The following is a 26,902-nucleotide window of genomic DNA, read 5'->3' as shown; positions in this document are numbered from 1 at the left end:
GGCGAGCGAGTCGTCGAGTGGGATCTCGGCGAAGGGTGTGACGGCGGCGGCGGAGTGCGGCGACGGAGTCCCGCGGCGGAGACCCACGAGGGGTGCTGCGACGAGAGTTGCGCCGGAAGTGCGGCCCAGCGAGGTGTGTGAAACGAGTGACTGGGGAATTGACATTTCTTTACGTGTAATTAATTATCTGCCAATTTAGATGATTATTTGTAAGTGACAAGTAGTAGTAATAAATAAAACTGTGTGTGATAAAAATCTTTAATTGGGCTATCCTTTACGAACCCGCAGGGAAATCGTAACAATATATATATATTAGTGTGATTGTATTAGGTTTGAAAGTTGTCTATTAAAATAAAAACTTTTTATGTTTAGATAATGATTTTGATATTTTTATTAGTAAAATGCCCTTTTGTAGCATGCATGGTTGCAACAAACATTTCACATCCTAACTGCTGCAAGTCATAAAATGTTTTTGTTGAATAATGAAATAAACCAGATAAGCAATTTTTTTTTTTACTTTGTTTTAATCATTTTTTAAGCATAAACATATAGGATAATGTATCCGCAACAAGATTATTGAACCCTTAATACGGTGTATAGCAAAACGGAATCACGAGAGTCTTAATATCTGTCACCAGAGTTTGCGTAATTGGTACGGGTGGTCAGTGTTCAAATTAAACATTTTTTTTGCGCAGTCGATTCAAGGGTGCACACACTGAGGCAAAAATTGGGATGAATCGTACATAAGTAGCCAATCATTCCCAGAAACTGCTGTATCATTATTAATTTATGGCCAGGAAAAATTAACAATAGGTGCAATCTTATCCTGATCCATTACTAAGTTACCGTCCAAAATAATGAAACCTAAATACTTGATGATATTTTTACCTAAAGTTATTTTGTTTGTATATACTGTCAATTTAACCTCTCTCAGTCTTTGAAAAACTTTTTGTAATTGTTTCAGGTGCTCGTCAAAACTTTAGCTGTAAACAATAATATCATCTAAGTAATCAAACACATAATCAAACTTCAAATCTCTGTACACAAAGTCCAGGACCCTACTCAACGCCTCGCTGCGGAAGTTTACCACCACGGGTATCCTGTTGAGTTGATGTTGCCCCCAGGGAGTGAAGAAAGTGGTGTATTTGTGGCAGTCTGGGTGCAGTAAGCACTGAGAGAAGCTTGCATTGAGATTGATCACGGAAAATATTTTGGCCAAATCCAGATGCTTCAAGGCGCTCTCTACGGTAGATAATGGAAATGGGTCCTACCTAATCGGGTCATTCCATGGCTTAAAGTTGTGTACGATGTTAAACTCATTGCTCTCTCTTTTGGGACAAGAAGTGTAGGTGAACAAAAATTCGAAACAGAGGCAGAGATGACCCCTGTAACTTAGAGGGAGAAACTTTTTAATATATGGCTCTCACTGGGACTTCTTTTAAATAAAACCTATTAATGAAATGTACATTAAAATTTAAATTAATTAAATTATAAATCCACGCCATTGCTATGACATTTTTAATCATTACTGACTCACACATCATGACAATGGGTACTACAGAATCATGCGTTAAATTAAAATTACTGAAGGGAGCAAACCTGAAACAATTTTGTGCTTACTCGTACCAAGAACGCAAACACGTTCCCTTTATAAAATCTAACCCCAAAGTTAAACCATGAGGAAGATTCGGGACTATGGTGAAACACCAATTCCAGGAAAACTTGTCTATCTTAACATGCAGCAAAACATCTGCTTGAGACTGTACTATCTGGCCATTGGCCACGCAAATATTAATTTCAGAGTCAGAAACATGCCTTTGTGATAACTGGTAATATTTGTCACACAATATCTCAAACATTACCTGGGCAATCAGGGACCAAATCACACCAAAATATACAAGTGTGGGCTGAAATTAAAAAAAAAATGGATACCTGTGCAAAATTATTGAAGGCTCTATAGGTGGGTTTTCTGAACTTGCGACTATGACGCGACCCAGTCGAGAGCCATTTCCCGAACATGTCCGACACGTTTGCACCTGAAACACCGTCGAGAAGTAAACTCCACTTGCGGCTGCAAACAATCCACCGCTGAGTGACCCAGGGCACAGCAGTTGGCACACCTGAGCCTACTCGCACCTGTGTTTGCACATGGCCTTGCTGCCTTTCTTACCAGGAGTGTTTACCCCAGTCGCATCACCCAAGGCAGGTTCACGTCGGGAATCTTAACAGGAGAGAAAACATGTGAGAGTTGCGAAGTGCAGGTTGTAGAGAACTAGGCCTGGAGCCTTGAGGAAGTAATTGTCTCGCTGCTTTTTACAGTGGATTCTACTGTGGCGTAGAGTGTTCATAAATTACGTTAACGTTCATGAACGCCGCTTGCAAGAGTTTCGTGGCGGTCTTACCTATGGGCGCTAGCTGTGTGCTCATGGAAAGTAGTATGCTTCGTGTTGCTGTAGTAAATGTATTCTAGTGTGCGGGATTGCTGTCGTAATGTTTATTTTCACACCGATTTTGGAGGTGTTGACAAGAGATGACAAATTACTTCAGGTGCCTTTCAGCAGTGGTGTTGCCGGGTCTCTGTGCTGTTGGAAATAGACTGCAAGCTACCTGTTTGGAAAAGTGAGCAATTTTTTTCTTTGCGCTCAGTACTAGGCAAGAAAGCTGACACTGTTTTTTTTTTTTTTTTTTTTTTACCTTCTGGCGAGAACACTTCAGCTGCTGTAAGTGTTAAATTTCAAGTTTGATTTGGTGGTGGGTTTTTTGACTGATTTTTTGCGGAGACTTGACGTCAGCCATGTTGTATATGTATTAGCAACGGTGTAAAAGTTATTGTCGTAATGTACTGAGTATATGTGTGGAAGTTTGAGAGTTTAGTTTTGTTGATGAGATATACCTGTAACTTTTTTGTGCATTTCGGGAATATTGCATGCTTTTGATATTAATTGGATCTGGCACAGTTGCGATTACATAAAACCGAATAAGTCATTTGTATAAGATTGTAGTATACTCCAGTATCCTAATTTTGAGAAATGAGTATACTTAAAATTTACCTGTATTAAGAAGTTCATCGCATGATGTGATAGAGTTTAGTGATTTTTAAATTTTTTGTTTTGGTGATCATTTTGATGAGGTGAAGAACTATTATATGAGTGAAAGCAGCCGCATCTGGCATGATTTAGCTGGCAAATATAAACGAGCTTTTACATATTACCTCGCCACATTGTATTTTCACATGAAGTTGTCTAGTGTTGTAGCTGAGATAGTGGCTGCAACATGTTGATGTGTTAAGATGTTGCAGTGAAGTTATCATTTCTAGGCAGTTGAATTTACAACAATATTTTTTATATTCTAATGCTCCTAATTGAACACAAAACTGATTTTGTGTAGGCAGTTATTGAAAACAATATTGGTTTGACCTTGGTCTATAATTTAGCTGTTTAGTAAATGAGTTAACAGCTTTGTTGTTCAAGCCTTGAGATTAGTAGTTTACAAGGGGGCAGTAACTGTAAATGTGGAATAATGTAAATATATTTACATGTACCGTATTGGTCCGAATATAAGGCGACCATTTTTACATAAACGAAAGATGCAAAAATTGGAAGTCGCCTTATTTTCGCACCCAAGACGTCAGAACCGCAAACATTAGTTCCAAGCTGAAAGCTACAGTAGAAACATTGTTTAACAAAACGTTCACAATTTTTTATATTAAAACTTTGTTACCTCACACGGGGAAAAACGATAAATCCACCTAATATTGCAGTAATTCACAATTGTTTGAAGTTGAAAATTAAAATATTTGTTCTTGAGTAAAAACGTGAATGTTGAAGCATCTCAAAATGGCAACCTTTTATTTCACAATTCATATTTGTACTTTGTGTACAATCGCGTGTTAACATTTACGGTAATTTATCTTCAGATTTTTAACGGAAATATTTGTACTAAAATATCAAAGTTATTTTCAGAACGATTTTTACGTTTACAAACATTTCGGATGTAATGTTTGGAAATTCACGGCTGCCAACTGTCTTTCCACAATATTTCTTTGTTGTAAAACGAACATTGCCGAACACGCACGAAGACGCCATATTAACAGGAATTTGGTACGTTGCTTCAAAAGCTATTTTAATAATACACTCTTTATTTATGTAAAAACCTTTCATAATTATAATAGATTATTCTTTCAAATTCATAGAACAGACTCTCTCTGTCAGAGAGTAATATGGACAAATATACGCGGTCACGTAACCGAGTTATTCATGGCCGTATGCTTCATCATGTCTGCTAGCCACTTGTTTTGTTCCGGCAAGATGCATTCTTTGTTTGCTTTTTTTACGTTTAACACACTACTAAATAGTAATACGCCTTGTTCTGTGGTAATACGTAGCTTAAGTCAAACGGAAAGTTAAATGCTGTATTTTAAGAGTGATTAATAGCCATTGTAAAAATTTTAAATTCGTAGATACAGTAAACTGTGAAAAATGAACAATCACACAATCACACATCGGTGGAACGGCGGGGAACGAGCTCTAGACAAATAAACAGCTCTGAAGATGACAATTATGCAGCTTCATTAGAGTAAACATACGAAAAAATTTCTAATGTAATACTTAAAAATGTAAATATTTTCTAATTGTTTTCTTTTGACTTTTAGGGTAGGCCATTCAAACTTATTTTAAATAAGTAATGTGATAAATATAAATTAATTGTTATACATAAATGCAAAAACGATTTATCAACACAAAATGTATGTCTAATGAATTTTCACATTAATTTCTACCAAAAATTATTTTTACATTTGTTTGGCCTCCTGAAACTGCAGGTCGCCTTATATTCGGGGTCGCCTTATATTCGGGCCAATACGGTATATTATCACACAGTTACAAATTCAATATTCAGTTATTATACTATTCATTTACTTTAAGGAAGGAATCTGGGAGTGAGTTTATGGTTTTGGTAAATGTATTAAATTTTTTTGATATATGTTTACATTGAAACTGGTGCTAATAATAATAATAATAATAATAATAATAATAATAATAGAGTAATGCCTAGTATTTATTTATTCTTGAATGCTTGATATTGTTACATTACGGGGTTCGTAAAGAATAGCCCAATTAAAGATTTTATTACACTACACAATTTTATTGATGGTCACTACTTATGTCACTTACAAATAATCAAAAAATGCCAAATAATTAATTACACTTAAAAATGTTTCTTCCCCAGTCACTCGTTTTCACACACCGCACACCTCGCTGGGCTGCACCTCTGGCGGAACTCTCGCCGCAGCACTCCTCGTGGACTTGCCTTCGCCGAGGATCCGCCCGCGACACTATCACCTGAAACTGAACTCTCTGCTCTGGAACCTTGTCCAGGGACTTCGCTGCTCTATCGCCGGAAACTCCGCCGCGGGACAGCTCCCACCTGAACTCTCTCTCTCTCTGAACTCCACTGACACTCAGGCCGGCGTCCTAATCTTATATATAACAGACGCCATTTCTATAACTCACGAGCGCGGCTGGGGCCAGCCGCGTCATTCCGTGCCGACATGACGGCAGAAATCTCTCGAAACCGTGTCGGCGGCTCGCATAACTCCGCAGCTGCCAGGTTTCGGATGTCAAACAACAGCGCCGGGCGGGGCGCGGAGGGCTGGAGGGAGGGGAAGCGCGACCCAGGTGCGCACGGAACATCTCATGTTGCACGGCGGCATGATGTCAGCCAGCTGTGCATCTGCACGTGTCACGGCCGTGCTGACGTTCGTAACAATATAGTTAGAGTACTCTCAGAGAGTGGTTGCCATTTTATTCTTTTGAAGGCATTTATGAAAATTTTGCTTTATTGGCGAGAATCATAACTCATGAGTAGAAATATAAACATTCTTTAAATGTTACCGTTTATATACATGTGTTTGCATATTTTACCTGCATGTATTTGAATTGTTCGGGAGATTACTTGAAGATTTAGTGATAGAAATAAGTATTGGCTTGGTGGCCGTAGAGAAAATACACTCACAGGTTCTATGTATACCAGATTACTTTTTCTGACTTTAATTTCAGTTATTGAGTTTTTTTAAAATCATATCTTTATCAAAATAAAAATAAAAATTATAGTACTCAGGGACAATGTAGCTTCATATTACCGAAAGAATTGTTAGAATTGGATTGGTAGTTTCATATATTGCCCCTCACATTCAAACATAAAAAGATAATTAACCTATAAATGAAAATAGACAAAAGATAAAAAAAAGAATGGAAAATAATATATAAAATATACGTAAGCGAAAAAGTATAATTAGAAATAAGATAAGTGACATTAAAAATAATAGGTACATGACAAACTATTGCTAAAAAAAAAAAAAGAACAATATAAACTTAAAACATAATAAATTGGAATATTATTAAGTTAGAAATAAACAAAGAAAAATAAACTGTAAGAAATCAATGTTTTCAAGGAATTACCTGAACCACAGGAACCTATTTTCTTTACTCCAGGCATCATGTCAGTAATCTGAGTTGTTGGTGGCCATAGAAAATGACACTCACAGCTTGTATGTCAGGTGGCCATAGAAACATGACACTCACAGGTTGTATGTCTACCAGTTGGCATCTTGCATGAAAAATATTTCCACATTTACAGTTAATTTTTACAAAACCTTAATGAATTACACCGTTCTGTAGTTTTTGAGTTAATCACGTTCAGACAGACATAGCAGGAGGACTTTCTTTTATAATATGTATTGAGATATCACAATTTTGTGGACATGATAACTGTCGCAATTTTTCACAAATCACTTCCAAACTGACATGTATAAACACTGAAAATCTTGTTCAAGTTCGTTAATGAGCATTATCCGACCAAAGGGGTAGAAATAGGGAATGTTTTTTGAAAAACAGAAAAATCACGATAACTCCCATAATACCATGAATAACGCATTTGTTTGAACGTATTATAACTCATACGAGTAATACCAACAACGTTCGTTAAAAAACATTTTTGATACAACTAACCATAACTGCAAGGGGTTGAAAAAACAAGGGTTGAAGAACAAAATAAATCATAACTCCCTTTGTAGCCACAACATAGAATTCATACAAATTATGTATTAATCTTATAATTTTTATCCAAACCTTTTGTCTGAAACAATTTTTGATTAGTTGAACCATTGTTGCAATGGGTTGAAAAAAATAATCGGTAAATTTAAAAAAAATTTGTAACTCTCTTAGTAGGTACACTATCAAATCTGTTCAAATTGCTTGTAAATCTTATAATTTTTATCTAAAACTTTTGTCTGAAACAATTTTTTATTAGTCGAACCATTTCTGCAACGGGTTGAAAAAATAAGGGAGAGAGTTTAGTAAACTTCCTAACTTCCTAAATAGGTACACTGTCAAATCTGTTAAAATTGTTTGTAAATTTTATAATTTTTATTTAAACTTTTGTCTGAAATAATTTTTGATAAGATGAACCATGGTTGCAGTGGGTTAAAAAAATAAATGGGGAGGGTTAAAATTTTTTTGTTATTTACATACCATGTACACTGTTATGTATCTCCATTCTGTTTAGTTGCAAAACCTTTAATTATTATCTAAAATTTTCATCTTAAAATATTTTTTAAAGAAAATTAATCGGTCTTAGTAAAATAACTGTTTGTATGTAGTCTTTGTTTAAAAAAGGTTAATTTTGAAATATATAACATTCAAAATAAATATTTTTTTTTCTAAACTTCATAATTCATTTTTTCAGAATGTTATTTATTTATGAATTATGTCCTAAAATTAAATATTTCTACAATGAAGGCTGCATAACAGTAGGTTATTTCAAATCAATGAATAGCATTATTACATTCTTCCAGTTCAGTCTAGGTTAAAATATAATTTGGGATTTAAGATGCTTAAAACTGTAAGTTAATGACTGGTTCTACTGATGTTACCATTTATTAACTGTCATTCGTATAATGAATTCAGTTTAAATAATGGTCAAAGAGAACAAAAAAAATGTGCAAACAGAATAATTTAACCTGGAAATTCAAAAGTGTGTGTGTGTATGTATATATAATGTTACGGACGTGAGCAAGGCCGGGACACATGCAGGTGCAGAGCTGGCTGGCGGCTGCCGCAACATGAGATGCCCCGCGCACGCCTGGAAGATTACAAGGATTGTCGCTTTCCCCCCTCCTTCCCTCCACTCCCCGCGCGGCGCCCTGCCTTTGACACGTAACTGACACCTGACAGCTGCGGAGTCCCGCGCGCCACCTGGCAGCTGTCGACACGTGTTTCGAGAGATTTCTGCTGTCGACGCGGAATGACGCCACTGGCCCAAGCCGCACTCGCGAATTCGAGAAGGCGCCTGGGCTATATATATGCCTGGGACGCCGGCCTAGGGGGGAGTTCAGTTGAGGAGAGTTCAGTCAGGAGTTCTCCCGCGGCGGAGCTTCCGGGGCGATAGAGCGGCGAAGTCCCTGAACGAAGGTTCCAGGTTAGAGGGTTCAGTTCTGGGCGATAGTGTCGCGGGCGCGGCGGAGTCCCGAGCAAAGTTCCGAGTGAGGCGTTGAGTGGATCCTCGGCGAAGGCAAGTGCGTCGGCAACGGAGTGCAGCGACGGAGTCCCTCGGCGGAGACCCACCAGGGGTACTGCTGCTAGAGTTGCGCCAGAGGTGCGGCCCAGCGAGTTGTGCGGATTGAAAGAAATGAGTGACTGGGGAAGCAACATTATTTTTAAGTGCAATTGATTATTTGCCATTTTAGAAGATTATTTGTAAATGACATAAGTAGTGCCCATCAATAAAACTGTGTGTGAAATAAAATCTTTAATTGGGCTATCCTTTACGAACCGCGTGGTAAATCGTAACATTTTTGGTGTCAGAAGTGGGGAAGCCCTAATTTAAAGAATTTAAGATTAGTTTATAGTGAATTAAAATTTAATTAGATTTTAGAGATTGCATCAAGTGTTATGAACTGTAGTTAGTTTTAAGTGAAGTAGTTTGGAAATTAGTGTTAGTGTTTAGTAGGAGTTTTGGTTAGCTCGTAGAGGAAATTACAGTGTTGTCATAGGACATTAGTGTTAGGCTTGTAGTATATGTGGACAAGAAAGATGGCTGCCGACGAGCATAAGAATTTAATGGCATTCTTGGCCGAAATGAGGAGTCAGCTGGATGAAGCGAGTCATAAAATTGATAAAGGTCAGGAATAAAATTGATAACAGCCAGGAAGAATTGAATAACAAAATTGATAAAGGTCAGGAAAAAATGAAGAATAAAATTGATAACTGCCAGGAAGAATTGAATAACAAAATTGATAGAGGTCAGGAAAAAATGAACAATAAAATTAATAACTGCCAGGAAGAATTGAATAACAAAATTGATAGAGGTCAGGAAAAAATGAAGAATAAAATTGATAACTGCCAGGAAGAATTGAATAACAAAATTGATAGAGGTCAGGAAAAAATGAAGAATAAAATTGATAACTGCCAGGAAGAATTGAATAACAAAATTGATAGAGGTCAGGAAAAAATGAACAATAAAATTAATAACTGCCAGGAAGAATTGAATAACAAAATTGATAGAGGTCAGGAAAAAATGAAGAATAAAATTGATAACTGCCAGGAAGAATTGAATAACGAAATTGATAGAGGTAAGGAAAAAATGAAGAATAAAATTGATTACAGCCAGGAGAATGGCTCGGCCGTGCTCGAGCTGCAGCGAGGTGGCGACCGGCCTTAAGGCCTGTGCAAGCAGAGGGAGCACCAACCAGTGTCGTCACAAAGTTATAAAGTATTATTTAGGGTTGAAGTAGCTTGACCGAAACATCGGTGAATTATTTGCCAAGGACACACCTACAACCCAGAAGCTAAGCTACTTCAGACAAAGGCCGTGAAAGCCTGCGAACATTATTGTTTTGGGTTGTTTATGTGTGTAAATGAACACTGCAACAGCTTTAAATTACATATATATTATGTTGAGATTGCTTTGGTTTTGAAAAATCTAATAAAATATTTTTTAATTACATTTAAAAAAAATCAAAGTATATATGTCATATATGTACTTTTAAATAAGTTTGGGGAATTCCATTGCATTTCTTTTGTGAACTAGTTATATTGTCATTTCCTGCATTCCTTAATAATGAATATAAACATGTTGTGTTTGTTTTTGTTCGTGGAAACTTCATAAAAATTATAATACAGTAAGCCTTTGATTAATGGACAGGTTACGTTCTCTGATATTGTACGTTAAACAAAATGTTGGTTTATTAAATAATGTTTCAATGTAAAGAAAAATATTAATGTAATTCGCTACGTTCCCAGAATTTACAAAAATGTTTAACATGCCTTAACAGCCGGATCGTGACATATCGGGAGGCATGGCCTTATGTTGCATCACAGCACAGTCAAAAAATCAGAAATATAAGAGCTTGGATAAAGCAAAGGGGAGAGAGAGAAAACTCGAGAAAAGGTTGATTTACACACACCAGTGACATGACAGTGCTGTGCTCAGTGATTTCTATTCACAATGGACAGTGCTACGTCTGTAGTCCAGCATCTACAATCGTAAATATCCACTAGTTGCAGGGCCGTAAAATAAGAAATTCTCGTCCGCAGTTATCCGGCGGTCACAGTACCATGACGGAAACAGCACTGTTCGCAGCCGCACCTACACACACGCCGAGCAACCCTTCAAATTCCTAGAAGATAATTCAACCTCCACAGTGGATTCACAGGTTGGCCATGGCACTGTCACAACACCGGTGTGTGTAAATCATTCCTAAATGTGAGAAAGATGGCGCAGGAAAAGTGGCTGTTTCCCCTCACATGCGTTTTGTGATGGGGGTGAATTGCAGAAAACCTGTAACTAGAGGCAGATTTATTATGTTCTGTTTTTGTCCATACAGCTATGTAGAGTTAAACACATACATAATTATATTTCATGAACACAGCGAACTATAAGAACTTAATTTTATGGGTTAACACACCACAAACGCACAGTGTTAGTTCAACACAGGACATATGGTTGGCTACAAAACTGTTTGGAATAGATTGGTTCATATACGTCTGGCTAGTCTGTGAACGATTTGCAGAGATTCCCTAGTCATAACAGGATGCATGGGCTGTTGAATGGGGTGACTTGGTTGTCAATTTTCTTTGCCACGTGCCCTGTTTTTATTAGCGCCGTTTTACCCTCCTTTTAAAAGAGTCGTGTCATTATTTGATAACCATCATGCATGTATGCAGCTTTATTAACGTGTTTAAGCATTTATTCCTCCTATGCTCAATTATCATCTGATCAACCTTCCCCATAATTTTCCCCCTTAACTAATTTTTTTCTAATGACCATGATGACTATGAGTAATTAAGTCCAATCCATTATTTCTATTCAGGTACTTGTGTAGTTTAATAAGGTATCTTGTCACAAATTCATAAAGTGTTGGCACCATTAAGAGAACTGTTGCTGACTACAGTTTTTTACAACGTAACTTTTTAATATGTTTCATTGCTTTCTTCATTGGTACGAGACAGCAAGCGGGCTGCAGCAGTATGCTGGCCGTTCCTACCTCGGGAAACCCCACTGCGACCCTGGTAGTGCCCAACTCTCCCCCTCCTCTTTCTTCTCTCCAGAATATACCATAGCTCTGTTTCAACAGAGGAGTGAACATCTGGTATATTCTGCACATCATAGGAGCAGCATCGGAAGATGTGGCATATGAAGAACAACATTGTTCTCGCACCTTTGAGTGTAAAGTTAAGGGATTTTGATGACACGACACTTCGGAGATGTACGAGACCTTTCCATGTGGAAACTTGGCAGGTATTTAATATGGAGGCCAACCTGTGGCGAGCAGTATGAGAGTAACCGAGGCTGGTGGTGACACCGGTGGATCCTCGGAGGGACCCGTTAGAGGGCGAGTGACCCCTTTGGTGAGCGCAAGTTAAAGACTGCAACGAGCTGGGGTATCGGAGCTCGAGTCATCCGGACGTTGTTGTGTGTGCAGCGAACAAGGGTCAGTGCAAGGCAGGGTGTTGGGACGTAAGGTGCGCTGTAAGGGACAATCGGTGGAGAGACCCTCTTGTCGAGCCAAGCTCCAGTGGACACAGTAAATTGTAGACTCAATACAAGAGTGATTAATGTTTGGACAGATGGTTAAATTAATAATGTTTGCAGCTTTCATGGCCATTGTCTGAAGTAGCTTGGCTTCTGGGTTGTAGCCGTCTCCTTGGCAAATAATTCACCTACGTTTCGGTCTCAATTGGGGTCGCCATCATCAGGGAGCAGTTACCTACATGATGATGGCGACTGCAATGTAGACCGAAATATCGGTGAATTATTTGCAAAGGACACGGCTATAACCCATAAGCCAAGCTACTTCAGATAGTTATATTGTTATAATTTAACTAATAGTGAAAATCATTGTTTATAATTAAAACTTATTTAATTAACTGTGCTAACGTTTAAAAACCTCCCACTCATAAGAACGTATTATCTTAAGCACTGTTATCGCAGATTAGCCGTGGCTATTCTGCCTCTAAGAGTTTATTATTTGGACGGTGCCTGCATTCCACTTAGACAGTAAATGCTAATATACATAAAAACATAAAATTATATACTTTCTGTAGCATTTCATACTATAGTTACAATTGTACAACCTTTTTATTTAGTTTTTTATAAATATTTAATTTTTTTAGTGTAAGTGGAAAGCAGTGACTCGCCGTACATAATGGAAGAAGGAACTAAGGAAGAAAAGGACTCTGAACCAGTTTGTGTGGGGGGAAAATCTCAAGGCGTAAAGCAAACATTGAATCTTAATATGTGCCCTAGTGAGTTAGATATTAATACCAATGAAACACAAAATTTTAGGACACCCTTCTCATGTTCACAGTTTTCTGCTAAGTTTATTGTAAAAAAATATTTAATTGTACACCTCAGAACACACACTGGTGACAGGCCATTCTCATGTTTACAATGTTCTGCTGCTTACACTCAAAAAAATAATTTTAATGCGCACCTCAGAACACACAGTGTTGAGAAGCGATTCTCATGTTCACAATGTTCTAAAGCATTCACTCAGAAAAATAATTTGATAATACACCTCAAAAAACACACAGATGAGAAGCCAGTGTAATGTTAATTTTGTTTAGCTAAGTTTATTAGGTACACATAATATCACACACGGGAGTAAAGCAATTTTCATGTTTGTGTTGTTTTTCTAAATTTACAGAAAAAAAAGTCATTTGTTTTGTACTCCTTAGAACACATACTGGTGTGAAGTTATTCTCATGTTTAATGTGTTTTGCTAACTAGTTACAAAGAGTTCACTTGGGAGACATAAAAATATACAGCAGTCATTAATTCACTATTTTTTTTTGGGTGACGAAATAAGTAAATATGTTGTAGACGTGTCAAACTGTAAACGTAAGAAAACAATTCTCTGTTACAGAAAGTAAAATGACATCATATACATGGTGCTCACACATTACAGATGCATTGAACACAACAGATAGCTTACAGAGCTTTTTGAACAACTACAAATACTTCATGACAATAATTTTTGTTATAATGATTTTTATCTAACATGTTTATTTGGCTCTGCTGCATTGAGTACCTACAATTCAATTATTTCGCACACAGAGAAAACAGGTGATAAGCATTTATCAAGTTTATTTTGTTCCGGTCAATATTATGAAAGGAGTTTGCTTAACTATCATATATAGTAGTAGCCGCCGTGTGTTCAGTAGCCGCCGTGTGTTCAAAGCGGACGGTCGTGTGTGTGCGATCGCGCTCCGTGTATATCTGTTGTTTTGTGACAAAATCAGTATTAATAATTCGCTACTTAATCAGTCTGACTTCTTGGGGTTCCCCTCAACCCTAAATGATGCGTGTACTTCTAATCACGATCTAACTCATCCGAGTATGTTTCGATCACCCACGAAAAAAACTCCTACTAATGCGACGGGATCATGTGATAAACCTATGTACGAGCTGCGTATCGAACCATTAAAATCAGATCAAATAAATATGGAAGCTCTATATAATCTAGTGAATTCTCTAAGTGTCAAAGTTGATGACCTAAAAAGTGAGAACCTCGTGTTAAAAATGCTACTCCTTGATTTCAGAGAAGAAACTGTCAAAATTAAGCAAGAAATGATACAAATAAAGGAACATTTATCATCAGGTAAAGACCATAATGCAACTTATAGTCAAGTAATTAAGAATTCTTCCACTCACAAGACAGCGGAACGTGTAATTTCTCAACGGGACACGGTAAACCGCTGCCAGCCGCGTGACCTACTTACCAGTCAGCAGGAATCCCGATGCGTCATGAGACACGATGACAAAGAACGTGCCGACAGTACACCATTCACGTTAGTGGAACACAGGCGCAAGTCCAACACAAGAGATACCAGTGACATTAAACGTTCAACGGAAATGAAGAAAACTCCTATGAAAATTGGGATTCGTAACATTTCCACACTTAAAATGTTACCAAAACCAGCACCCAAAAGAATGAAAGCTCTTTTTGTGACTTGTTTCGACCCAAGTGTAAATGAACAAGAAATTGTAGAATACATTTCAAGTGAACTGAACTTAGATCATATTAAAGTAACGAAGATGAAAACTAAATTCAATTCATATGCCTCCTTCCATGTTCAGGTTTTAGAAGAGGACTTCAGTCGAATTAATAACATTGTGTTTTGGCCCAGCGGCTGCCTAATAAGCCCCTTCTATGGTAAATTACACCCAGAACAAATCTTGAGCAACTCATCCACTACCGAGGAACTAAACACCTCTACCTGCAACATCGCAACTAATTCTGCTATTTCTAAGCCTACATCTGCTCCTACTTCTGCCTTAGCGCCTGGAGGGGCTTCTCACTAGTTCAGTGTTAAACTTAAAAATGAGGAGTTTATTTTATTTTATCAGAATGTAAGAGGCTTGAGAACCAAAGCAATTGAATTTTTTGAAAACATCTCGCGTAGTGATAATGATTTAGTATGTCTAACTGAAACTTGGTTCACCGATAATAGTCTGAATTCTCATTATTTCAACAATAATTACCTTATTTACAGATCTGATAGGGATCCTGTATTAACTTTGAAGAGTAGAGGTGGTGGTGTCCTGACTGCTGTTAATAAACATAAATTCAAAAATGTAACATCTACGCATGAATATGACTATCCAGGAATAGAAGCTATCTGGATAAATATAAAAACACATGATAAACCTTTAATCATTGGGAATATCTATATTCCCCCTCAAACAACTCCTTCAGCTTACACTTCATACTTTGAAGCCCTTGAAGATAAGTTTGTGAATTCTGATGTCTCTTTATTAATAATTGGTGATTTTAATGTTCCAGGCATTGACTGGCCTCAATTACATACCCAAAATATAGTTCATTCAAATATTAAGTCGAAAGCCAGATCATTAATCAACTTTGTATCAGCAAGAGGTTTAACTCAGCTTAATCAAACTCAACCTTCGGCCCAACTCTTGGACTTATGTCTCACTAATATTGAATCATGTCTGGTTAGCAAAGCTCTGGAACCACTAGTTAAAGAAGATAGCTTTCATCCTGCATTAGAGATAAACTTCCAATTTGATATGTCAATAAACGATAATACATCGTCTTCATATAAAAACTATAAGATTGGTGACTATCTCGGCCTTTTTATTGCTCTTAGGGACCATGACTGGTCAATTTTATACAATTCTAAAAATATAAATACCATGGTTGACTACTTAACGTGTACAATGAATGATCTTATAGATTTATTTGTACCTACTACTATTAAAAAGGCTAAAAAAATATCCCTTATGGTATTCCAACCAACTAATAAAATCTCTTAAGAAGAAATCGCACTATCATAAATTATATAAACGAAATCTGAATCCTTTTTACTATTTATTATTCTCAGATTACCGTAAGGAAACTAAATCACTTATGTGTAGGGATAAAACAAACTGGCTTTGTAATATTGTCGCAATCGCCCTCGGTCTCCGTCAAGATCTACAATATGTCACTCAAAAATAAAAAAAAATAAGATAACATCTTATTATTTCAAAATAAACATTAAGGGGGGGGGGGGGGGTGGTAGCAGTAGAGCTGGTACAGGGATGGTCTAACCTCCTTAGGACAGGGGGTGTAGGGTGTTGACTGAAAGAAAATAAAGTATTATTTATCCCACATCGTTTCAGGTTTTATTTATGGTAAACTGTGACCAACACAAAAGTAAATAAATAACTAATTAAATAATTAAATAAAGTCAATCATGTCAAAATATCTCTGGTAACAAACAATAAAAATAAATAAATACACAATAATTTATCCTCTTCTTGGAACGAGTATTACTTCCTTTTAAAATAACATGATTATTCTTAACGCACACCTCGACCCATCCTTAAGCTAAATTAACGAAAGAAAGTTTACATTACTGGATACCACACACTGCCTGCACTCCTGGAAAGAATCAAAACGTTAAGTCATCCTAACCCAAGTTTGAAATACGCCCCCAGATGTTACAAGAGGTGAAAGAAAATTACGAGTTCGCCATTACTTACAACACCGTCGAACGGCAGCACGCAGCTACCCGCCAGGCCGGGGCTCCGACAGACCTCCAGCACCTCACCGAGAAGAACCACACCGGGCGCCCCCAGGGTGGCCCCCTTTATTAAATCCACTTCACATCGTCATCACGACGAGAACACCCCACGCGAAAACAAAAATCCCGGCCGCGATTCCACAACACAACGCCATTCCGCCAACCGACGCTATCCCCCCCTCCACCGGTCATGCTAGACTCGCACTTCTGCCACCTGGTGGCGACACAAACACCAGCACGTCACGCGCACGAACAACAACGCAGCGTAACCAACCAGGGCGGCCAACACTCCCGGAGATTCCAGGACAGGATGACGCAACCGCCCGCGCAGCTGGCCAGGCTCTCGGGCGGCGAATCACGTCACCGCCCCAGAAAAACAGAGAGCGTTAGCAATCTACCGCGCCAGGAAAACAAATCAAAGCCCGAGTGTCGCAAACAAGTGTCAGGAACTCACGCGGGCTCACAAAGCACTACATGCGCAAAGCCAAGTTCAAAAAAACCTACACGTAAAATTTTACTGCGTGACATCACTCCGGACGACGAGGGCTTGTGCCCAACAAGCCAAGAACCACAACTTTAAATTTACAAAGGATTAAAAGAAAATTTCACAATGTTAACTATTAAGATTACAAAAGAAGCCTGAGAGGCACGAGCCAATTCCTAAAAGTCATAGCAAGACCGGCCAGAGGAGAATCAATAACATAACAAACAGAGCTAAACTTAAAGACGGGTTCGAGGTATCCAAAAATTGATCCGGTTGCTTACATCATAAAATTACAATTTCATATCTCCAATTATGAGTGTACATAGTTGTATTGAGCTAAATAAAGTAATCTTGAGGTACAAGCACATTTAAGCCTAACTTGACTGGCCTACAGCCGAGATAGGCGGAGTATGGTGACAGAACAGCTCGAAGGGGCGGCGGGAACCATGATCCCGGAGGACGATCTGCAGCTCGTCCCCAAGTCCAGGGCTCCACCATTTGGAGTAGCACCCCTCAGCTCCAGCCATCTCTGCTGTATGTTGCCAGCAGTGCCATCCGTCAATACTGTGAAACTTTCATACCCAGCATCAGATTCATCAACAAAATAAACAATAACAACAAAAAAAATAATCTTAGGTGATTCAAAAACACAAACTTACATAGGGGTAGCAACATACTTCAACAATAGAAAATGACAAACTCATAAATTTAACCTTTCATTAATGTCATTTAACAACAGTGTCTAACATAGGCAAATCTCAAACAAGGTAGGTATGGGAATCCAAAAACGCCTAACCATTGATGAACCCAGGTGCCTGTTTACCCCGCAGATTCAATAATTAGGATACAAAACTTACATCCTACAAATAAAGGTTAACCCGAGCAAAACAAGAAATTCGTAACAAAATATCCTTCCCCTTTTAAGAGGACCGAGGGCACAAGAGGATACGCTGCTAGGTAGGAACCAGAAGGTAGTTCAAAAGTTTCAAAAGTTAGTTGAAGTCCAAAATCTTCACAGAGTCGTAATGGCAGCAACCAGCTGCGGGATAGAACGTTCACTAAAATCATTAGTACAGAAATGTAGCACTGGCTTCTCAACGTAGCAATGCCATGATAGCGGCGAACCCCACTGCGACCAAGCAGTCTCGTCTCTTCTCTTCTAGAAACTGAGAGTCCACACATACATGTCGCAATCAACTGGGGTCATCCGACGAATGCACTTCCACAGGAGTCACACACAGCCCACAACAATTCCTGGATGGGATAACAGTTACTTTTTCCCACCACCAGGTACAGGCTGTATAGTCCCAGATCCTCGGTAATGAGGATGGACACGATGATTGATGCTATAACAGTTCATCTTCTACACTAGCACCACATGTCGAGTTTAAAGTTGGTCCTGGCTCTCCGAGTCCATGGAAATCTGGTTCAAACGCACAGTACATGACACTGGAAGGAGTATGGAAGGGAGGTAAAGGAGATAAGGAACTCTTTCTCGGCTTAACTCCCAATCCAGCATAACCTATCAAAATAACAGACACCTAGGGTCATCTCTGGTTAACAAACAAAATCTAAATCTTTATAAACAATACACCAATGTGCCCAAATAATTAGTCGTAACTTACTTTGTTTTAAAAAAACATAGCTAATTCTTCATTAAACAACAAATACCATTTTGAAATAATTACAAACCGCGATAACAGTAAACAATTAGGATGAGTCCATCAATCAAAGAAAATTTACCTCATGGTTCGATAAGTGTGATGTTTACAAGAAATTCATCACCAGTGTTACTAGACAATTTGGCCTTTATTACATTTTCATTACGTAATCGTTCTCGTAAGTCCATAGCCTCTCCACTCGTGGAGGCCTCAACAGGCGTGACTGGGGACGATATCTTCAAATTTTTCTGTGCACTTCGTTTAAGTTGAATACACTTCCAGATAAGAAAAGCCAACATACCAATTATAATTCCCAATATAAAAACCATAACAGTAAGTTCAGCATTTAACATAGCGGTCTCATCCAGTGCAGCTACACGTGGGAATGTTCCAATACCCACAAGGTATGGATTTCTAATAATAATCAAAAATAGGGTACCCCCTATCACAAATAATGCAATACTTTGAACATGTCTAACCATGAAACTCAATACTTCAACCGGTTTATTCAAAGAAATGGGGTCCAATCTAGTGAACCGAGAAACCGTGAAATTCAAATGAGGAATGGCAGAGGGCCAGTCCTCATCTAAACAATCCTCCAATGAGGGGAAAACTGGGTGGCTGGAAGCAGTCCGTGGAAAAATCTTTAATTTCTTTAACCTGGTCCAGGCTGCTGGGATCACATGAAGTAGTTGAAACTTAGACTTAGCTCTATAGTCACAAGGGTACAATTCATTAATTTTCAATTCACTATTCAAATACAATCGACAGTCACATGGAACTTCTATGTCCACAGCACCTGGTCGTTCTTCATCATCTATAATCAAAGTTTGGTTAGGATTCTTGGCACACTGTAACTCCACCTTGCCCCTAAGGTGAGTCAAAAAATAGCGTTCCAGCCCAGCCTGCGTGATCATGAGGTGAGTTCCGGAACGGCATTGAAAAGTACAAAGTTCTGCAAGTCTTTCGATTGTAACCCCCTGAAACAAAGCTTTGGGGCACAATGCACTTCCCATGGTGTCTCCTGAAAATCTAGGCACAAAACACAAATTCTCCTCCAAAGGCCGGCAGTCCAACAAGTTACGTCCTTGGATCGTCACTAGGTGGTTACCATCCACCGCTAAAAAGTTTGGTTCATGTTCTAGGTGACATGTATTATTCTTCCAATGAAAAGGTATACCAACAAACTGAAACAACTTCCAATTAGAGCTATAGCGTACAATAGGGATTTTGACTGACACATACAGACTTTCTTTAAACGCATTACATCTACAAATATGCAAATGGAAATAAGCCTGAACTTGGGTACTACTAATTGCTAATTTATAACCATCTTTAACAAGGATAGTTTCCAAATCCTGCAATTTTTCCTGCAAAAGTGCCGGCGTAATCAAAACAGAAGGAATCTTATGTGAGCGGCATTGATCCAAAACTTCAATACGAGTTAGAGTGTGAGCTTGCTTAGCTAACTGAGCCGCTAATAATAATTGTAACTGAAAAGAGTGACCTATTTCTTTTACCATCCCGGAAAAACGAACTGTCATTGCTTCTCTAAAAGTTCTCAGGTAATCAGTAAGGTTAGTGAATTTCGTTTGAACTCTTTTCAAAACACTCGTCATGGCTTCATTAACAACACTAATAGAATTACTCAAATTGGCAAGCGCCACATGGTCATCTATGATTTGTGCTTCCATCTGATCAATATGCAGAGCAATCTGTTGCTGATTTAGAAATAAACTATCTACTTGACTGGTCACCGCCACATCACAACACCATCTTACAAAATCGCCAATAAAAGATAAGCCTCGCTTTTCTCTATTAACCACACTGTCATACTCCAAATTCTCACCAGCTGCATCATTTAGTTTATTCAACAGCATATCAGAATAAAACATAACCTGTTTTAATTCCCGGAAAACTGAACACCAGTCAGAGGATGCATTAGAGGGGCAAGAACTCAAAAGTGTTATACCGTCTTGTATTTCTGATAATTGTAATGGCCAGGGGACCTTAAAATTTAAAGGTACCGATGAGGTATACAACATCACCTTTGGTAGGGGTTCGAAATGGGCACCAGCAATGACCCCCCACTGTCTCAGGTTGGAACGGCGAAAGAGGCGCGTCATCCCCTCGAGACAGCACCAGCATACCCATCAGTAGCCACCAGCAAGTTGTCTTCATTATGAGGGCCCGAGTGGCTTTGAGGGTACCTGAAACACTCTTACGAGCGACTTAAAAAAAACAAATCTTAAATTGACAAGTCACTATTAAACAAAATTACCCAGGACCGAAATGAAATGTATCACAGGTTACAATACACAACAAACGAACACCAATAAACAAATACTTGATGGCCTTACAAAGAATCTAGACACTATACAAACAGGGCTCACAATTGACATCACTATAAAAAAAAAAAAAATAAACTCAGGCAGCAAAGAATGGTTTCATTCTTTCCACATTAGTTACCTCATAGCTAACTTTACCACGTTGACACTTTTTTAACCGATACAGATTATCAGATATTTTTTTCTCAACAACAAAAGGACCAAACCAGCGATGCAACAACTTCTCCGAAAGCCCCTTTTTCCGGATTGGAGTAAACACTAACACTTCCTGCCCCACCTTATAACTCACCGCTCGTCTTCGTTTGTCGTACCTGCGTTGGTCTATTCTATCTGGCTTGGGATTATTATAGCAAAACACATCATCATGCAAAGAAACATTTTTGGTCCATCTACGTAATTTTGTCTTAGGTCCTGAAGGCATTAACCTGGGGTCAGACTGTTGCTTCTTAGTCAAATCAGCATCTTTCACAACAAAAACTGGTAATTTTAATGTTTTCTCTTTGCCCCTTAGGGTTCTACTACCGACTTCCTCTGCTAAATCATTACCTGCAAAACACACTGGGATTCGTTGATGCATCCTAGCCTCGTTGTGTGAATGCTCTTTTATCCTGACACAACCTAACCTCAAAGTAGGTTCTGATTCAATTTTGTTTACTTTAGGAGGATCATCTTGGGTCCCTGACTTCTGAACTTGGTTATCACAAGGGGGTGCGTTAATTTTATCATGTTTTCTGTGTCTGTCCTTAGCCTCCCTCACCTCTGCTCCTTGTACTGGAATGCCTGCAGTGGGATGGTTTATTGTAAATAAAGTATTTCTGTTTCCCTTACATGAAATTACTGCCTCAAACTTAGTAAGAAAATCACATCCTAAAATAAGACCACGGATTGGTGTCTCTACCAGTCCTACTGGGTGATGATAAAAAAATTGGCCTAATTTAAAACCCAGCATAACCATGTGATTCAAGTGGTGGGTTTGTGCAGACACCCCTGCTACAACTCTGTGTTCTGCTGGTTTCCAAAAACGTTTAGGAATTAACTTACTATCCACTAAAGATACAGCAGCGCCGCTATCTATAAAAACGGGGATCTCTGTCCCAAAAATCTTAGTTTTTAGACTGAACACCCCATCGCACTTAAAAAGGGACATTGTGTTTTTACAGAATGCATTCCTAGTCTGCGCATAACTTTTCCTTCCTAGTTTCCCTGTTTTCTGCATATTTGGCTGTGAGCGACAGTTCCACTGAATGTGCCCAGGCTTGTTACATCTAAAACAGATGGGTCTCCCATCAAAGGTTCTCTGGGGTCTAGCAAAGGTTCTAGAACCGGGATCTTGGGTTGTGTCTCTTGGTGTACTGTTGTGTTTCTGTTTGTTAAGATTATTTCTATTTTCTCCACTAGGTCTGAAATTTTGTAAGTGTATGGGCTGAACTCTTAAAACTTCCATTTCTTCACGCAGTTGCTTTAACTGTTTCCCCAACTCCATTAGTCTATTTTCTATTTTTGAATCCATTGTGTCTGCCTCCCTGATATTTCGTGTGTCTGCCTCCCTGATATTTCGAACAGGAACTTGTTCTGGTTTTACAGCCCCACTTCCCTTTAATCTATCATGACTCTTCGCATAGTATAGGCCTGCCTCAATTTTTCTTAAATTTTCTAGCAACTGGTCTACTGTGTTGTTAGGAAACAACATAACTTTCTCCACAATATCCGGTCGTAAGCCTCTTAATAAATATCTCACTTTATTGGCTTCTGGCATTTTGGGGTCAAGCCGATTACAAAGGTGAAGAACGTCGTAAATAAAAGATTCAAATGGTTCCTCCCCACCCTGTACTCTTGATTGAAGTCTTATTTCCAGGTCTTCTACCTGACCTACACGAACAAAAGCAGCCCGTAAAGCAGTGGCTAATTCATCAAAAGTTTTCAAATTTTCCAATGTTGACTCATAACTGTCATACCAGCGGCTAGCTGGTCCCCTGAGAAATGTGGGTAAATACGCAATACATTTTTGGTCATTCCAGCCATTGACCTTGGCTGCTCTCCTAAACTGTTTTATAAACTCATCGACATCTATTTGTCTCCCCCAAAAATAGCTAGGTTCCACAAAAAATTTTCCTGCCTCCATTGTGTCGTGGTGGTCTTCTCTAGGTGCTGAGTTTAACAAATGCAATTTTTCTTGTATCTTTACCAGGGGCTCCTCATCTGAACTACTATTTCCACAAATATCAGGTATCCCTGTCTTGTCGTCAGTACATAGGCTAAGAGTGTATTGATAAGACATGCCCAAACATAAAAAAAAATAAACAGAATACTCAGTGTGTGGACATACTTAAACTAAAAAAAAATAATCATGCTCCTGATAAACATTCAGCCTCCTACCTAACCTGGCTTAAAAAAAAATCTTAAATCAACTGCTTATAATTACACACACACAATACCAAAAAAAAAACCAAGTGAAATACTAAAGTGCAATGTTTAAAAAAAATTACTTAACTTAATGAAAATTTAAAATACTTAACTCTATAACAAGACCATTTCATTTTTACACTTATTCAGAGAACATGTAAGTAGGCATTCTGTCTCCACTCCTCTAATTAAAACCTGAAAATGGAAGGTATGCAAATTAAAACTCCTGAATATGTTGTTCCTTGCTGATAAACATAAACACTTATCTCAAACACTGGCTGAAAAAAAAGAAAATGATTACCATTACAGAATAGGCCAAATTTAAAAAAAAATAAATTAATAATACTTTCTCATGCTTAAAACATTTATAAATAACCTGGCTGTACCTCGTGACCCCTGAAACAGATATGGTTAAAACCAAACATCACCATTACACCAAACAAATTTAAAAAAATAACACACACCCTACAATTAGACATACCCGGCGCCTCCACCATTTTGTCGCAATCGCCCTCGGTCTCCGTCAAGATCTACAATATGTCACTCAAAAATAAAAAAAAATAAGATAACATCTTATTATTTCAAAATAAACATTAAGGGGGGGGGGGTGGTAGCAGTAGAGCTGGTACAGGGATGGTCTAACCTCCTTAGGACAGGGGGTGTAGGGTGTTGACTGAAAGAAAATAAAGTATTATTTATCCCACATCGTTTCAGGTTTTATTTATGGTAAACTGTGACCAACACAAAAGTAAATAAATAACTAATTAAATAATTAAATAAAGTCAATCATGTCAAAATATCTCTGGTAACAAACAATAAAAATAAATAAATACACAATAATTTATCCTCTTCTTGGAACGAGTATTACTTCCTTTTAAAATAACATGATTATTCTTAACGCACACCTCGACCCATCCTTAAGCTAAATTAACGAAAGAAAGTTTACATTACTGGATACCACACACTGCCTGCACTCCTGGAAAGAATCAAAACGTTAAGTCATCCTAACCCAAGTTTGAAATACGCCCCCAGATGTTACAAGAGGTGAAAGAAAATTACGAGTTCGCCATTACTTACAACACCGTCGAACGGCAGCACGCAGCTACCCGCCAGGCCGGGGCTCCGACAGACCTCCAGCACCTCACCGAGAAGAACCACACCGGGCGCCCCCAGGGTGGCCCCCTTTATTAAATCCACTTCACATCGTCATCACGACGAGAACACCCCACGCGAAAACAAAAATCCCGGCCGCGATTCCACAACACAACGCCATTCCGCCAACCGACGCTATCCCCCCCTCCACCGGTCATGCTAGACTCGCACTTCTGCCACCTGGTGGCGACACAAACACCAGCACGTCACGCGCACGAACAACAACGCAGCGTAACCAACCAGGGCGGCCAACACTCCCGGAGATTCCAGGACAGGATGACGCAACCGCCCGCGCAGCTGGCCAGGCTCTCGGGCGGCGAATCACGTCACCGCCCCAGAAAAACAGAGAGCGTTAGCAATCTACCGCGCCAGGAAAACAAATCAAAGCCCGAGTGTCGCAAACAAGTGTCAGGAACTCACGCGGGCTCACAAAGCACTACATGCGCAAAGCCAAGTTCAAAAAAACCTACACGTAAAATTTTACTGCGTGACAATATTAAAAATAAAATTAAGCAAAACCCTAAAAAATTTTGGAATTATGTTAAAATAATGAGAAAGGGTTATAGTCAGCATCCCTCAATTAAAATTAATAACTCAATTACGGATAATAATTATTTAATTGCAAATTCCTTTGCTGAATATTTTTCAAGTGTCTATGTTACTACAAATAACACAAATAACCAAAACATATCTCCTTGTTGTTCATACAATATTCCAATGTCTAATATCTCGATTAGTTTAGTCCTATGGAGTATAAAAACCTTAAAATCTACATTGTCCACAGGACCTGATAACATACCAAATTTTATCATCAAAGGTTGCTCCTTAATCCTTGCTCCTCTCTTACAGCATATATATAATTTCAGTATTCTAAATAGCATCTACCCTGATAAATGGAAAATTGCCAAGGTTATTTCTGTACACAAAAAGGGCAAAACTTCTATTGTTTCAAATTATAGGCCTATATCCCTGTTAAATGGATTTGCCAAAATTTTTGACAAAATAATATTTAAACACTTAGCGTTTAACGTAAATAATAGATTGTCTGATTCACAGCATGGGTTCAGAACAGGTAAAACAACCATGACAAACTTAGTCTCCTTTCTTAATCCTATTTATTCAGAAGTCATCACACGTGGTCAAGTAGATGTTTGTTACTTTGATTTAGCTAAAGCTTTCGACACTGTTAATCATCAAATACTTCTAAGCAAATGTTCTAAAATCGGGCTAAGTGATAAATATTTATCATGGTTAACAAGCTATTTAAATAACAGAAACTTTTATGTTTCAGTACAGAATATAAGTTCAGATCTCCACCCAACTCCTTCTGGCGTCCCGCAAGGTGGCATACTATCTCCTTTACTTTTCAATATCTACATTGATGATATAATATCTGGATTAAAGAACTCAGTTGGCACTCTTTTTGCCGATGACTTAAAGATATATAGAATCTCTTCATATCATGACAGCTATCTACTACAATGTGATATTACAGAAATTGCAAATTGGTGCACAAATAATTTGGTCAATCTAAACATGGAAAAAACTGCTATCATTACCTTCTCTAGAAAAACCTACCCATTGCAATACGAATACAAACTTGATAACTCACCTATTAAAAAATCTCAACATGTCAAAGACCTAGGAATTTTACTGGATCAAAAACTATTTTTTCATCTTCACATTGAAAACATTATCTCGGTATCTAACAAAACACTTGGTCTAATTAAATTTATCACCTTTAACACCTCCAATATTGACTCTATTCTCTCCCTCTATACAGCTCTAATAAGATCAAAACTTGAATATGGTTCTATTATATTGAATAGCATCAATAACACTGATATTGAAAAGCTTGACAGGATTCAATCTAAAGTATCTGACTATATTAACAAAAAATTAAATACCATCAATAACATAGATTTAAATTCCCTACTTGGTTCATTATCAACTAGAAGAAAGATCTTAGATGCCATTTTTGTCTTCCATTGTTATTATGGTAATCTTATATGTCCTCATATATTTGATGTTACTGGCATTAAAATTCCTTCTTTCAATAGCCATAACCCACCTTTTTTGTGCACACTTTTAAATACAAATGATATTATATATAGACTTGTTAACAATTTTAATATGTATGTTAATCACTTACAACCTACCAGAGAGAAAAAACTTGTTAAAAAAATTATTCTTTCGGCATCCAAAGATTAATTATCTTTATGCTCTAATGTTATTACCTAAATTATTTAATACCAGATGTATTAATCT

The 26,902-nt window shown here is 38.1% G+C and overlaps 1 protein-coding gene across 7 annotated transcripts in view; it reads left to right on the top strand.

Moving 5' to 3' along the window:
- Positions 1-26,902, top strand: part of LOC134538483 (gastrula zinc finger protein XlCGF8.2DB-like) — a 219,515-nt gene that overhangs the window by 145,513 nt on the left and 47,100 nt on the right. The window lies entirely within an intron of this gene.

Source organism: Bacillus rossius, chromosome 13 (assembly GCF_032445375.1).
Source record: "Bacillus rossius redtenbacheri isolate Brsri chromosome 13, Brsri_v3, whole genome shotgun sequence".
In the NCBI taxonomy this organism is placed as follows: Eukaryota; Metazoa; Arthropoda; class Insecta; order Phasmatodea; family Bacillidae; genus Bacillus; species Bacillus rossius.
Note: the sequence above shows the minus strand (reverse complement) of the source record. Positions and strands in the feature narration are given on the sequence as shown.